The sequence below is a fragment of the Triturus cristatus genome, unplaced genomic scaffold (assembly GCF_964204655.1).
Source record: "Triturus cristatus unplaced genomic scaffold, aTriCri1.1 SCAFFOLD_137, whole genome shotgun sequence".
Classification (NCBI taxonomy): domain Eukaryota; kingdom Metazoa; phylum Chordata; class Amphibia; order Caudata; family Salamandridae; genus Triturus; species Triturus cristatus.
In genome coordinates, this window is record NW_028187373.1 from 992,793 (window position 1) to 1,006,977 (window position 14,185).

The 14,185-nt window shown below is 43.3% G+C and overlaps 1 long non-coding RNA gene across 1 annotated transcript; it reads left to right on the forward strand.

Moving 5' to 3' along the window:
• The first annotated feature begins 269 nt into the window (after positions 1–269).
• Positions 270–1,488, forward strand: LOC146771194 (uncharacterized). Its single transcript, XR_014975169.1, has 3 exons — positions 270–310; positions 708–796; positions 1,366–1,488. It is a non-coding gene; the product is annotated as an uncharacterized LOC146771194 (long non-coding RNA).
• The last annotated feature ends 12,697 nt before the right edge of the window (positions 1,489–14,185 follow it).

Here is a 14,185-nt window from a genome sequence, read left to right on the forward strand (position 1 = left end):
ATTTAGAAAGGGTTTAGTATTACTATTTATATATAGTTCAAAATAATAAATATCTTTTTTCTTTAATTCAAGGTTATAATATAAGTATTTGAAATGGCTGCTATTAGATGTACGCAATGGTATTTCTTCGTAAACACGTTAAGGACACAGTGATCGTAAAATATAAAAATAAAAAAAAGACTCCTCCCGCCGTTTTTTTCGAATTTGTTAATTGATGGGGGTGAGTATATATAACGGTCAAGGCTCCAACAGTGCCCTACAGGTGAATACCGACGGAAGGTCTGAACTCGAGGTACTCTTTAATCTAGCGGTAAGGAAAACTCCTGCTACTCTTCTAGTTTGACTAGCAATATAGATGCTTTAAAGATTAGATATGAAACCTCACACGTGGTTTCAGAATTCAAACTCCCCTTTTTGGACTTATAAGTACTAAAAGAATTTTCAATATACCACAAGTTTAGAAAGGTGTAGGAAAATAGTCTTTCTTTTGATAAATAACGATGACAAATGCAACTATAAAATACATCTTCTTTTGGCAAGAGCGGTTTAAAATGACCAAACAGGATTAAGTCTAGCGTTTGAGTGCAGTCAGTGCAAGATTTTTAAATACTGTCCTTAATAATGAGCACAAAGTGAAGTTTATAATGTGAATAGTTTGTATTGTACCTTATCTTAATGAATGTAATTGGTTATAATTTCACTTATAGATCGTATCATGGATCTTGACTAGAATCATCAAACTGACTAAAAAATATTCTATTATATGAAAATGAGCGGCAACATAGCCAGAAACAAGGTGAGATTTTGTTCTTGGATAGTTCTTTATGTGAGTGGAGACTATCAAATCATAAAACTAGGATTCCAATCAGCTAACCACTTTAAATCTTGGATCACCTTTGTTCTTAGTAAAGAGAATGAACATATAGGAAAACTGCATCAAGTGTGGGCAAGTTTTGTGATTCTTCTTTGTGAAGTGCTGACATCTTAAGATCTACTATTAAGATTTATAAAAGATACCTATAATGGAAGATGAGGTAATCTCTGCTCCTATGTTAGAAACTATACTTAAGCTATACTTAAAAAATTAAAAAATAACTTAAGCAAATGAGTTTACGATTAATGAGTGTATAATGAAGGTACAGGCCCTATGTTCCTAATTTTCCCTAACTTTTTCTTGCTTTATACTTTGGGATTTTGTATTTACCTGTACATATATCATGTATATTTCTATGTATGTTTTTTTTTTATAATTTCATTGAAGGCTAAAAATATCTTTTTACATCAGCACTAAAGTATTATGATATTAATGTATGATTAAGATGGAAGAGCAAGTTCTAAATGTATTAAATTTTCTTTATATGACAGCCCTGAAGAAGCACAATTGGCGCGAAACACGTGTTGGCAAGTTTTGTGATTCTTCTTTGTGAACTGCTGACATCTTTAAAGAATCTGGAATAAAATTAACATCATGAAATAAACGAATGAGAAGATTTATCATCTGTTTATCACTTGTAAATACTTACTATTACTGCTCTCAGAAGTTTTTATGTTCTATATTTAGATAACACTGGTGGGGACCAGTGTCTGAGACTGAAGCGCCGGGCGACTTACCTGCAACCCAATTTCGTTTTAGCATATATACATATATATATATATATATATATATGTGTATATATATATATTCACAGAAAAACAATAGGTTTCAGGGGTGTTATAGTTAGCTGGCCATTTCACTCGTACAAAACCATAGAAATTCCTCCGTTATAGTTAGTTATGCTAACTATAACTAGCGCGCCTGCAATGCACTGCTGATGTCACATATTGCATCATTGATGACATGGTCAGTGACGTCACTGATGACATCTCAAATGACATTACTGATTACATCACTGATGACATCATCCAGTGAATGTAGTTTAGTTTGAAATTTAAATATGTAATATATATATATATATATATATATATATATACCAATCCGTATTGAAGATTGAGTGGATATATAACTGTCTGGATGGAGGATTTAGTAGCTGTCTGACTGTTTAACCCCTTCCATGCTCATGACGGAACGGTTCCGTCATGAGCCACGGTTGAGCTGTGCTCATGACGGAACCGTTCCGTCATGAGCCCGCCCGCGCTCGAACCCTTCAGCACCGCGGCGGAATTCGCCCAGCGCTGAAGGGGTTAAGTGAGTAATTGAAAGTGTCTCACTTAATACATGGATTAGTAACTAAACTATGTGAATGTGTGCAGCACTGTCTCTGTTGTTGTATAACATGCTGCATCAGTTGGTCACTAACTACATTAGTGTGTATATTAGTTATTGATTAGTTGGGTGAGTATTTGTATGGGACGCTGAGTTTGTGTGGTGTTGGATGGGGTGTGTGTAACTCTGCATAGATGAGTGAATGGTTGATTGACTAGGTGTATAGGTTTAAGAGTGCATGTGGAAACAGTTGTTTGGGTGACTGAGTGTATTTATTTGTGTGTTGGTGAGCGAATATATGTTTTAGTTGTACATCTTTAACAAAGTAAAAAAATAAAAGGCATTGTATGTGAGAGTTGGTGTATATAAATAAGTATGTGTAAGAGTCAGTGATTGTGAGAGTAACTATATGAATGAGTGTATAATTGTAATGGTGATTTTTTAACATATTAACTATGAGTTACTATGTGTTTGAATAAATGAGGTGTTGTTGGATAATTGTGTAAGTGAGTAAATGTAAGTGGAGCTGCTCTAGAGCCAGAGAACCAGGTCAGCAGAGCTGCTCTAGAGGCAGAGAACCAGGTCAGCAGAGCTGCTTTAGAGCCAGAGAACCAGGTCAGCAGAGCTGCTTTAGAGCCAGAGAACCAGGTCAGCAGAGCTGCTTTAGAGCCAGAGAACCAGGTCAGCAGAGCTGCTTTAGAGCCAGAGACCCAGGTCAGCAGAGCTGCTCCAGAGGCAGAGACCCAGGTCAGCAGAGCTGCTGTAGAGCCAGGGAAACAAGGTCAGCAGAGCTGCTGTAGAGCCAGGGAAACCAGGTCAGCAGAGCTGCTCTAGAGCCAGAGAACCAGGTCAGCAGAGCTGCTGTAGAGCCAGAGAAACCAGGTCAGCAGAGCTGCTTTAGAGCGAGAGAACCAGGTCAGCAGAGCTGCTTTAGAGGGAGAGAACCAGGTCAGCAGGTCTGCTTTAGAGCCAAGGGACCAGGTCAGCAGAGCTGCTCTAGAGCCAGAGAACCAGGTCAGCAGAGCTGCTTTAGAGCCATAAAACCGGGTCAGCAGAGCTGCTTTAGAGCCAGAGAACCAGGTCAGCAGAGCTGTTGTAGAGCCAGAGAGCCGGGTCAGCAGAGCTGCTCTAGAGCCTAGGAACCAGGTCAGCAGAGCTGCTCTAGAGCCAGAGAACCAGGTCAGCAGAGCTGCTTTAGAGCCATAAAACCGGGTCAGCAGAGCTGCTTTAGAGCCATAGAACCAGGTCAGCAGAGCTGTTGTAGAGCCAGAGAACCAGGTCAGCAGAGCTGCTCTGTAGCCTAAGAAATAGGGGGCATATTTACAAGGCGGCGATAGAAAATTATTGCCGCTTTTGCGGCCGTTTTCGGCCGAAAAGCAGCGATAATTTTATCGCCTAATTAGCAAGGTCACGCTAACGCGTGAAACCTTGCATTAGCGCACTAATTCTTAACGCCTAGCTTTGCATCTCTAATGAGATGCAAAGTGGGCGTTCCTGACCTGACATGACAGGAGAAATGTCGCTAAGCGACATTTCTCCTATCATCAAGCCCCACGCTATGAAGCACAGCGGCAGGAAAAGTAGCGATAACCCCTGTTATCCCTACTTTCCTTACGCCTGCTTCAGGACTGACTTAGCCATGATATCCTATGGAAGGTGGATATCATGGCTAAGTTTGTGGGGCCCTATCAACAAGCTAACCCCACATTTTGTGAGATTATCGCTGGGTTTCCAGCGATAATCTCACGTTAGGCAGTTAGCGCTGGGATTTTTATCGCTTTTGAGATAAGCGTTGCTAATATCACGCTATCTCAGCGATAAAAATCCACGCTAGCCGGCGATAATTATCCTAGCGCCAAGTGCGCTTAGCAATAATTATCGCCGGTTGTTGCTGATATGCCCCTAGATCAGCAGAGCTGCTCTAGTGCCAGAGAACCAGGTCAGCAGACCTGCTGTAGAGCCAGAGAAACCAGGTCAGCAGAGCTGCTTTAAAGGGAGAGAACAAGGTCAGCAGAGCTGCTTTAGAGCCAGAGAACCAGGTCAGCAGAGCTGCTCTAGCTGACACTGACTGACACTGACTGACTGACACTGACAGATTGACACTGACTGACACTGATTGACTCTGACTGACACTGATTGACTGACTGACTGACAATGACTGACACTGATTTACTGACACTGACTGACTGACACTGACTGACTACTTTCTACTACTCTACTACTCACTCTCTATTACTCTCGCTCTACTACTCACTCTCTACTACTCTCTCTCTACTACTCTACTACTCACTCTCTACTACTCTCTACTACTCTCTACTACTCTCTACTACTCTCTACTACTCTCTACTACTCTCTACTACTCTCTACTACTCTCTACTACTCTCTACTACTCTCTACTACTCTCTACTACTCTCTACTACTCTCTACTACTCTCTACTACTCTCTACTACTCACTACTACTCTCTACTATTACTCTCTACTACTCACTCTCTAATACTCTACTACTCACTCTCTACTACTATCTACTACACACTCTCTGCTACTTGCTCTCTACTACTCACTCTCTACTACTCTCTACTACTCACTCATTACTACTCCACTACTCTCTACTACTCTCTCTACTACTCTCTCTACTACTCTCTCTCTACTACTCACTCTCTACTACTCACTCTCTACTACTCACTCTCTACTACTCACTCTCTACTACTCTCTACTACTCTCTACTATTACACTCTACTACTCACTCTCTAATACTCTAATACTCTCTCTACTACTCACTCTCTACTACTCTCTACTACTCTCTATCTACTACACACTCTCTACTACTCGCTCTACTACTCTCTACTACTCACTCTACTACTTTCTAATACTCACTCTACTACTCACTCTCTACTACTCCACTACTCTCTACTACTCACTCACTACTACTCACTCTCTAATACTCTACTACTCACTCTACTACTCACTATCTACTACACACTCTCTACTACTTGCTCTCTACTACTCTCTACTACTCACACTCTACTACTCACACTCTACTACTCACTCTCTACTACTCTCTACTACTACTCTCTACTACTACTCTCTACTACTCTCTGTACTACTCACTCTCTACTACTCACTCTCTACTACTCACTCACTAATACTCTAATACTCTCTCTACTACACACTCTCTACTACTTGCTCTCTACTACTTGCTCTCTACTACTTGCTCTCTACTACTTGCTCTCTACTACTTGCTCTCTACTACTCGCTGTCTACTACTCTCTACTACTTTCTAATACTCACTCGACTACTCACTCTCTACTACTCTCCACTACTCACTCTCTACTACTCTCTCTACTACTACTCTCTACTAATCATTACTACTCCTTCTCTACTACACTCTCTCTACTACTCTCTCTACTACTCTCTCTACTACTCTCTCTACTACTCTCTCTACTACTCTCTCTACTACTCTCTCTACTACTCTCTCTACTACTCTCTCTACTACTCTCTCTACTACTCTCTCTACTACTCTCTCTACTACTCTCTCTACTACTCTCTCTACTACTCACTCTCTACTACTCACTCTCTACTACTCACTCTCTACTACTCACTCTCTACTACACACTCTCTACTACACACTCTCTACTACACACTCTCTACTACACACTCTCTACTACACACTCTCTACTACACACTCTCTACTACACACTCTCTACTACACACTCTCTACTACACACTCTCTACTACACACTCTCTACTACACACTCTCTACTACACACTCTCTACTACACACTCTCTACTACACACTCTCTACTACACACTCTCTACTACACACTCTCTACTACACACTCTCTACTACACACTCTCTACTACACACTCTCTACTACACACTCTCTACTACACACTCTCTACTACACACTCTCTACTACACACTCTCTACTACACACTCTCTACTACACACTCTCTACTACACACTCTCTACTACACACTCTCTACTACACACTCTCTACTACACACTCTCTACTACTCACTCTCTACTACTCACTCTCTACTACTCTCTACTACTCTCTCTACTATACTCTCTCTACTACTCGCTCTCTACTACTCGCTCTCTACTACTCGCTCTCTACTACTCGCTCTCTACTACTCGCTCTCTACTACTCGCTCTCTCTCTACTACTCGCTCTCTCTCTACTACTCGCTCTCTCTCTACTACTCTCTCTCTACTACTCGCTCTCTACTACTCGCTCTCTACTACTCGCTCTCTCTCTACTACTCTCTCTCTACTACTCTCTCTCTACTACTCTCTCTCTACTACTCTCTCTCTACTACTCTCTCTCTACTACTCTCTCTCTACTACTCACTGTACTACTCTCTATTACTCTTTACCACTCACTCTCTCTACTACTCTCTACTACTCACTCTCTCTACTCACTCTCCACTACTCACTCTCTACTACTGGCTCTCTACTACTCTCTAATCACTCTCTAATACTCACTCTCTACTACTCTACTACTCTCTCTACTACTCACTCTCCACTACTCTCTCTCTACTACTCACTGTACTACTCTCTATTACTCTTTACCACTCACTCTCTACTACTCTACTACTCACTCTCTCTACTACTCACTCTACTACTCACTCTACTACTCACCCTCTACTACTCTCTACTACTCACTCTCTACTACTACTACTCTCTACTCCCCCTCTACTACTCCCTCTCTGCTACTCCCTCTCTGCTACTCCCTCTCTGCTACTCCCTCTCTGCTACTCCCTCTCTGCTACTCACTCTCTGCTACTCACTCTCTGCTACTCACTCTCTGCTACTCACTCTCTGCTACTCACTCTCTACTACTCACTCTCTGCTACTCACTCTCTACTACTCACTCTCTACTACTCACTCTACTACCCTCTACTCACTCTCTGCTACTCTCTCTCCTACGCTCTACAAATCCCTACTACTCTCTATTACTCACTCTCCACTCTCCACTCCCTACCTCTCTACCTCACCCTACCTCTCTATCTACTACCCTCTACCTCTACCTCTCTACCTCTACACCTCTACCTCTCTCTACACGCACACATATGCACATATATATATGCATATATATGCATTTATATATATGTATGTGTATATATATACATACATATATAACCATATATATAATCTGCATATCTATATAAATGCATGCATACATATACATGTATGCATACATATGCATGTTATGTACATGAAAGTTTGAAAAACACTAATACAAGCAAAGCTAAAAAGCCACCTAATTACAAACAGAATTGCTTTAACTTAAACGAGGGCGAGACCTATTGCATTTTCAATGCTTGTTTACTTGGTTCCATCAAGAAGGCATTCAGATGTATCACACATTTGCCATAAATTCTGAATGGTAGCACTCTAGTTGCTCATTAGATCACTGTAGTAAAGCTACTGCTCACCAGGGAAGTCTGCTGCTGGTATTCAAAGCGCATGTTTCAGTCTGCATGTCAGAATTTTTTTATGAAATAGAAGAAGATTTGAGAAGTCAAAATGTGCCCTAATTTTTCTTTCTGCACCATTAATCATACTTTCTATGGCAAAATGAACCCCCTCATTTTGTTCCTTTGCAAATTAAATGTTAAGTGTTACCACTTTATTCCAATCAAGATGGCTTCAGGTGTGCCATACTTTTGTCATAAGTAAGACTGTTAGCGCTCTAGTTGTTATTTAGAACACTCTGGTACATTTTGTCATTGGGCTATACTTGGGCTACATCTGGGTGATATTTGTGCTACATTTGGGCTCTTTTGTCTCTGGTGGCCATCTTGGGAGTCTTATTTGTCATGAAGTTTCCTAATTTCCTCATTTACTACAGTCTCCTCAGTAGGAAATACTTTCAGTTTTTTACTTTGATTCCATCAAGAAGGCATTCAGATGTGTCACACATTTGCCATAAATTCGGAATGTTAGCACTCTAGTTGCTTATTGGATTGCTGTAGTAAAGCTACTGCACACCAGGGAAGTCTGCTGCTGGTATTGAAAGTGCATGTTTCAGTCTGCATGTCAGAATTTGTTTATGAAATAGAAGAGGATTTGAGAAGTCAAAATGTGCCCTAATTTATCTTTTTTCAGCACTAATCATAATTCCTATGGCAAAATGAACCCCCTCATTGTGTTGCTTTTAAATTAAACTACTGACTCTCTACTACTCACCCGCTACTACTCATTCTCTACTACTCTCTACTACTCACTCTCTACTACTCACTCTACTACTCTCTACTACTTACTCTACTACTCTCTACTACTCTACCACTCACTCTCTACTACTCTACCACTCACTCTCTACCACTCACTCTCTACCACTCACTCTCTACCACTCACTCTCTACCACTCACTCTCTACTACTCACTCTCTACTACTCCCTCTCTACTACTCCCTCTCTACTACTCCCTCTCTACTACTCCCTCTCTACTACTCCCTCTCTACTACTCACTCTCTACTACTCACTCTCTACTATTCTACTACTCACTCTCTACTACTCTCTCTCTACTATTCTACTACTCTCTCTCTACTACTCACTCTCTACTAGAGAGGCGGTGGAGGGCAAACTATGGGTCCCAAGAAAGGTCCCTCTATAAGGCGGCCGTCCGCAAATTTCAGAAGTCTGTCAGACAGGCTAAAAAACAGTTTTTTGCAGAGTCAATCGAACAGGCTGAACACTCCAGCAAGGAAGTCTTTAAAGTGATTCAGTCTTTTTTTCAACCTAGATGTATTGAAAGGGAGATACCGGCCTCAGTTAGCCTCTGCAATGAAATCTCGGACTTTTTCGACCAAAAGATCAAGCATGTCTATGACACATTTGGCCCAGAGGTACTAACAGAAAAATCAGATCAGCCTGTCATAGTGTGGACAAGTGGCCCGTTAACTTGCTTCGAACCAGTTACTCTGCTCACGGCCATGAAGGAATTAAGCCGTTGTAAATCGGGCTCACCGGACGACCCTTGCCCCCCTAAATTGTGGTGCTCAATCGCGGATTTTGTAGCTCCATCCCTACTACATGTGTGGAATACATCTATCTCTTCGGGGGTCTTTCCAGATGTGTGGAAACATGCCACCCTGCTCCCACTAAAGAAAAAGCCCAACGGAGATCCCAAGGATCTCAGCAACCTCCGCCCTATTTCCTTGTTGGCTGCCCCAGGCAAAATGCTGGAGAAAGTGATCCAGCGGCAGCTCAGCAAATATATAGAGGACAACAAGATCCTACATGAGACTCAATCGGGCTTTAGACCCGGCTTTAGTACCGAGACAGCTTTGATCGAGGTGGCTGAGTCGATAAGGTGGTCGTTGGATACGGGAGACTCAGTTCTACTAGTCCTCCTGGATCTTTCGGCGGCTTTTGACACCGTCGACCACGCAAGGTTGATGCTTCGGCTGTCAGAAGTGGGTATACAAGCTCAAGCACTGGACTGGCTGCATTCATACTTGTCCCAGCGCACCCAGAAGGTGGCTTTGGGGTCCGCCTCCTCTACTCCGAAGCCGCTGTGGTGCGGCGTGCCACAGGGCTCTGCGCTCAGCCCTCTATTATTTAATATCTATATGGCCCCACTTTTCACACTTATCGCTAACTGGGGGGTCAAGGCAGTATCTTATGCCGATGACACCCAGCTTGTGTTTCCATTCGCAGAGGTGTCTGAAGCAGCCCTGTCAAGTTTTAGAGGCTGTCTCCTTGATGTGGCACGATGGATGAATACCAATAAACTAAAGCTTAATGCAGGTAAAACAGAAGTGCTGTATTTTGGCAAAGGCACTCCGCCCTCAGCCGAGCTCTGGTGGCCAATGGCAATGGGCTCCCCCCCTTCCCCCAGCCCCTCAGCAAAAAATCTAGGAGTACGATGGGACAATAATCTGTCTTTCATTTCGCATACACAACAGCTGATGGGCTGCTGTCTGGGCAAACTCAGGAACCTTCGCAAAATCTTGCAGTTTCTTCCGGTAACTTGCAGGAAAGCTGTAGTCCATGCAACAGTTACATCTAGACTGGACTACGCGAATGGTCTACTCCTAGGTCTGCCCAAATACTTAATTCAACGCCTGCAAATGGTTCAGAATGCGGCTGCGAGACTGCTAATGCATATTCCATTTAAACATTCGGTCTCTCCGCATCTTCGAACACTTCACTGGCTGCCTGTAGCCAATAGAATCAAATTTAAGTCCCTCACGCTAGCTTTCCGATCCTTGTTTGGCTTATGCCCAACCTATTTGAGGGAGCGGCTGCCAAGATATTCGCAATCCCGCGCTCTCCGCTCTAACCACCGGATCCAGCTAACAGTCCCTCGAGTGAAAAGGGCTCGGCTGGGTGGGAGAACATTCTCGGCCAATGTAGCAAGGCTTTGGAACTCTCTCCCCGCTGAGCTCCAACAGGCTCCCTCTGAACCCTGCTTTAAAAAAATGTTGAAAACCTGGCTCTTCAACCATCCGGTTTAATCGGGCTGACTTGCATGGCGGTGTCTGCTTCTCTGCTCTGCTTCCAGCGCCGGGACACCTCCTCGAGAGGTAACTGATCGCGCTCTATAAAATTCTGTATTATTATTATTACTACTCACTCTCTACTACTCACTCTCTACTACTCACTCTCTACTACTCTCTACTACTCAGTCTCCACTACTCCACTACCCTCTACTACTCAGTCTCTGCTACTCAGTCTCTGCTACTCAGTCTCTGCTACTCAGTCTCTACTACTCAGTCTCTACTACTCTATTCCCTACTAATCACCCTCTACTACTCACCCTCTACTACTCACCCTCTACTACTCACCCTCTACTACTCACCCTCTACTACTCACCCTCTACTACTCGCCCTCTACTACTCACCCTCTACTACTCACCCTCTACTACTCACCCTCTACTACTCACCCTTACTCTCCACTACTCTCCACTACTCTCCACTACTCTCCACTACTCTCCGCTACTCTCCGCTACTCTCCGCCTGCTACTCTCTCTCTGCTACTCTCTCTCTGCTACTCTCTCTCTGCTACTCTCTCTCTGCTACTCTCTCTCTGCTACTCTCTCTCTGCTACTCTCTCTCTGCTACTCTCTCTCTGCTACTCTCTCTCTGCTACTCTCTCTCTGCTACTCTCTCTCTGCTACTCTCTCTCTGCTACTCTCTCTCTGCTACTCTCTCTCTGCTACTCTCTCTCTGCGCTACTCTCTCTCTGCGCTACTCTCTCTCTGCGCTACTCTCTCTCTGCGCTACTCTCTCTCTGCGCTACTCTCTCTCTGCGCTACTCTCTCTCTGCGCTACTCTCTCTCTGCGCTACTCTCTCTCTGCGCTACTCTCTCTCTGCGCTACTCTCTCTCTGCGCTACTCTCTCTCTGCGCTACTCTCTCTCTGCGCTACTCTCTCTCTGCGCTACTCTCTCTCTGCGCTACTCTCTCTCTGCGCTACTCTCTCTCTGCGCTACTCTCTCTCTGCGCTACTCTCTCTCTGCGCTACTCTCTCTCTGCGCTACTCTCTCTCTGCGCTACTCTCTCTCTGCGCTACTCTCTCTCTGCGCTACTCTCTCTCTGCGCTACTCTCTCTCTGCGCTACTCTCTCTCTGCGCTACTCTCTCTCTGCGCTACTCTCTCTCTGCGCTACTCTCTCTCTGCGCTACTCTCTCTCTGCGCTACTCTCTCTCTGCTACTCTCTCTCTGCTACTCTCTCTGCTACTCTCTCTCTGCTACTCTCTCTCTGCTACTCTCTCTCTGCTACTCTCTCTCTGCTACTCTCTCTCTGCTACTCTCTGCTACTCTCTGCTACTCTCTGCTACTCTCTGCTACTCTCTGCTACTCTCTCCTACTCTCTGCTACTCTCTGCTACTCTCTCCTACTCTCTCCTACTCTCTCCTACTCTCTCCTACTCTCTCCTACTCTCTCCTACTCTCTCCTACTCTCTCCTACTCTCTCCTACTCTCTCCTACTCTCTCCTACTCTCTCCTACTCTCTCCTACTCTCTCCTACTCTCTCCTACTCTCTCCTACTCTCTCCTACTCTCTCCTACTCTCTCCTACTCTCTCCTACTCTCTCCTACTCTCTCCTACTCTCTCCTACTCTCTCCTACTCTCTCCTACTCTCTCCTACTCTCTCCTACTCTCTCCTACTCTCTCCTACTCTCTCCTACTCTCTCCTACTCTCTCCTACTCTCTCCTACTCTCTCCTACTCTCTCCTACTCTCTCCTTCTCTCTCCTACTCTCTCTCTCTCCTACTCTCTCTCTCCTACTCTCTCTCTCCTACTCTCTCTCTCCTACTCTCTCTCTCCTACTCTCTCTCTCCTACTCTCTCTCTCCTACTCTCTCTCTCCTACTCTCTCTCTGCTACTCTCTCTCTGCTACTCTCTCTCTGCTACTCTCTCTCTGCTACTCTCTCTCTGCTACTCTCTCTCTGCTACTCTCTCTCTGCTACTCTCTCTCTGCTACTCTCTCTCTGCTACTCTCTCTCTGCTACTCTCTCTCTGCTACTCACTCTCTGCTACTCACTCTCTGCTACTCACTCTCTGCTACTCACTCTCTGCTACTCACTCTCTGCTACAATCTATTGCTCATCCTCTACTCTCTACCTCTCTCTACCTCTCTGTCTACTACTCTCTACCTCTATACCTCTACCTCTCTACCTCTATACCTCTACCTCTCTACCTCTATACCTCTACCTCTCTACCTCTATACCTCTACCTCTCTACCTCTATACCTCTACCTCTCTACCTCTATACCTCTACCTCTCTACCTCTATACCTCTACCTCTCTACCTCTATACCTCTACCTCTCTACCTCTCTCTACACGCACACATCTGCACATATATATATATGCATATGCATTTATATATGTATATGTGTATATATATATATATATATATATATATATATATATATATATATATATTAAACACTCCGCAGATGGGCAGCAACAAAGTCCTCGCCACTTCCCCAGCATACATGGACACGGACCATCACGATAAGTGCAAATATTTTATTCTGTGCAGAATGCCGCCATAACGTTTCGGCTCCTCCGAGCCTTGATCACATGACATATATATAATCTGTATAGCTATATAAATGCATGCATACATATACATATGCATGTTATGTACATGAAAGTTTGAAAAACACTAATAAAAGCAAAGCTAAAAAGCCACCTAATTACAAACAGATGTGCTTTAACTTAAACGAGGGCGAGACCTATTTCATTTTCAATGCTCGTTTACTTTGGTTCCATCAAGAAGGCATTCAGATGTGTCACACATTTGCCATAATTTCTGAATGTTAGCACTCTAGTTGCTCATTAGATCACTGTAGTAAAGCTACTGCTCACCAGGGAAGTCTGCTGCTGGTATTCAAAGTGCATGTTTCAGTCTGCATGTCAGAATTTTTTAATGAAATAGAAGAGGATCTGAGAAGTCAAAATGTGCCCTAATTTTTCTTTCTGCAGCACTAATCATAATTTCTATGGCAAAATGAACTCCCTCATTTTGTTCCTTTGCAAATTAATTGTTTTAAGTGTTACCACTTTATTCCAATCAAGATGGCTTCAGGTGTGCCATACTTTTGTAATAAGTAAGACTGTTAGCGCTCTAGCTGTTCTTTAGAACACTCTGGGACATTCTGTCATTGGGCTATACTTGGGCTACATCTGGGTGATATTTGTGCTACATTTGGGCTCTTTTGTTTCTGGTGGCCATCTTGGGAGACTTATTTGTTATGAAGTTTCCTAATTTCCTCATTTACTACAGTCTCCTCAGTAGAAATACTTTCAGTTTTTTACTTTGATTCCATCAAGAAGGCATTCAGATGTGTCACACATTTGCCATAAATTCAGAATGTTAGCACTCTAGTTGCTCATTAGATCACTGTAGTAGAGCTACTGCTCACCAGGGAAGGCTGCTGCTGGTATTGAAAGTGCATGTTTCAGTCTGCATGTCAGAATGTTTTAATGAAATTGAAGAGGATTTGAGAAGTCACTCAAAATGTGCCC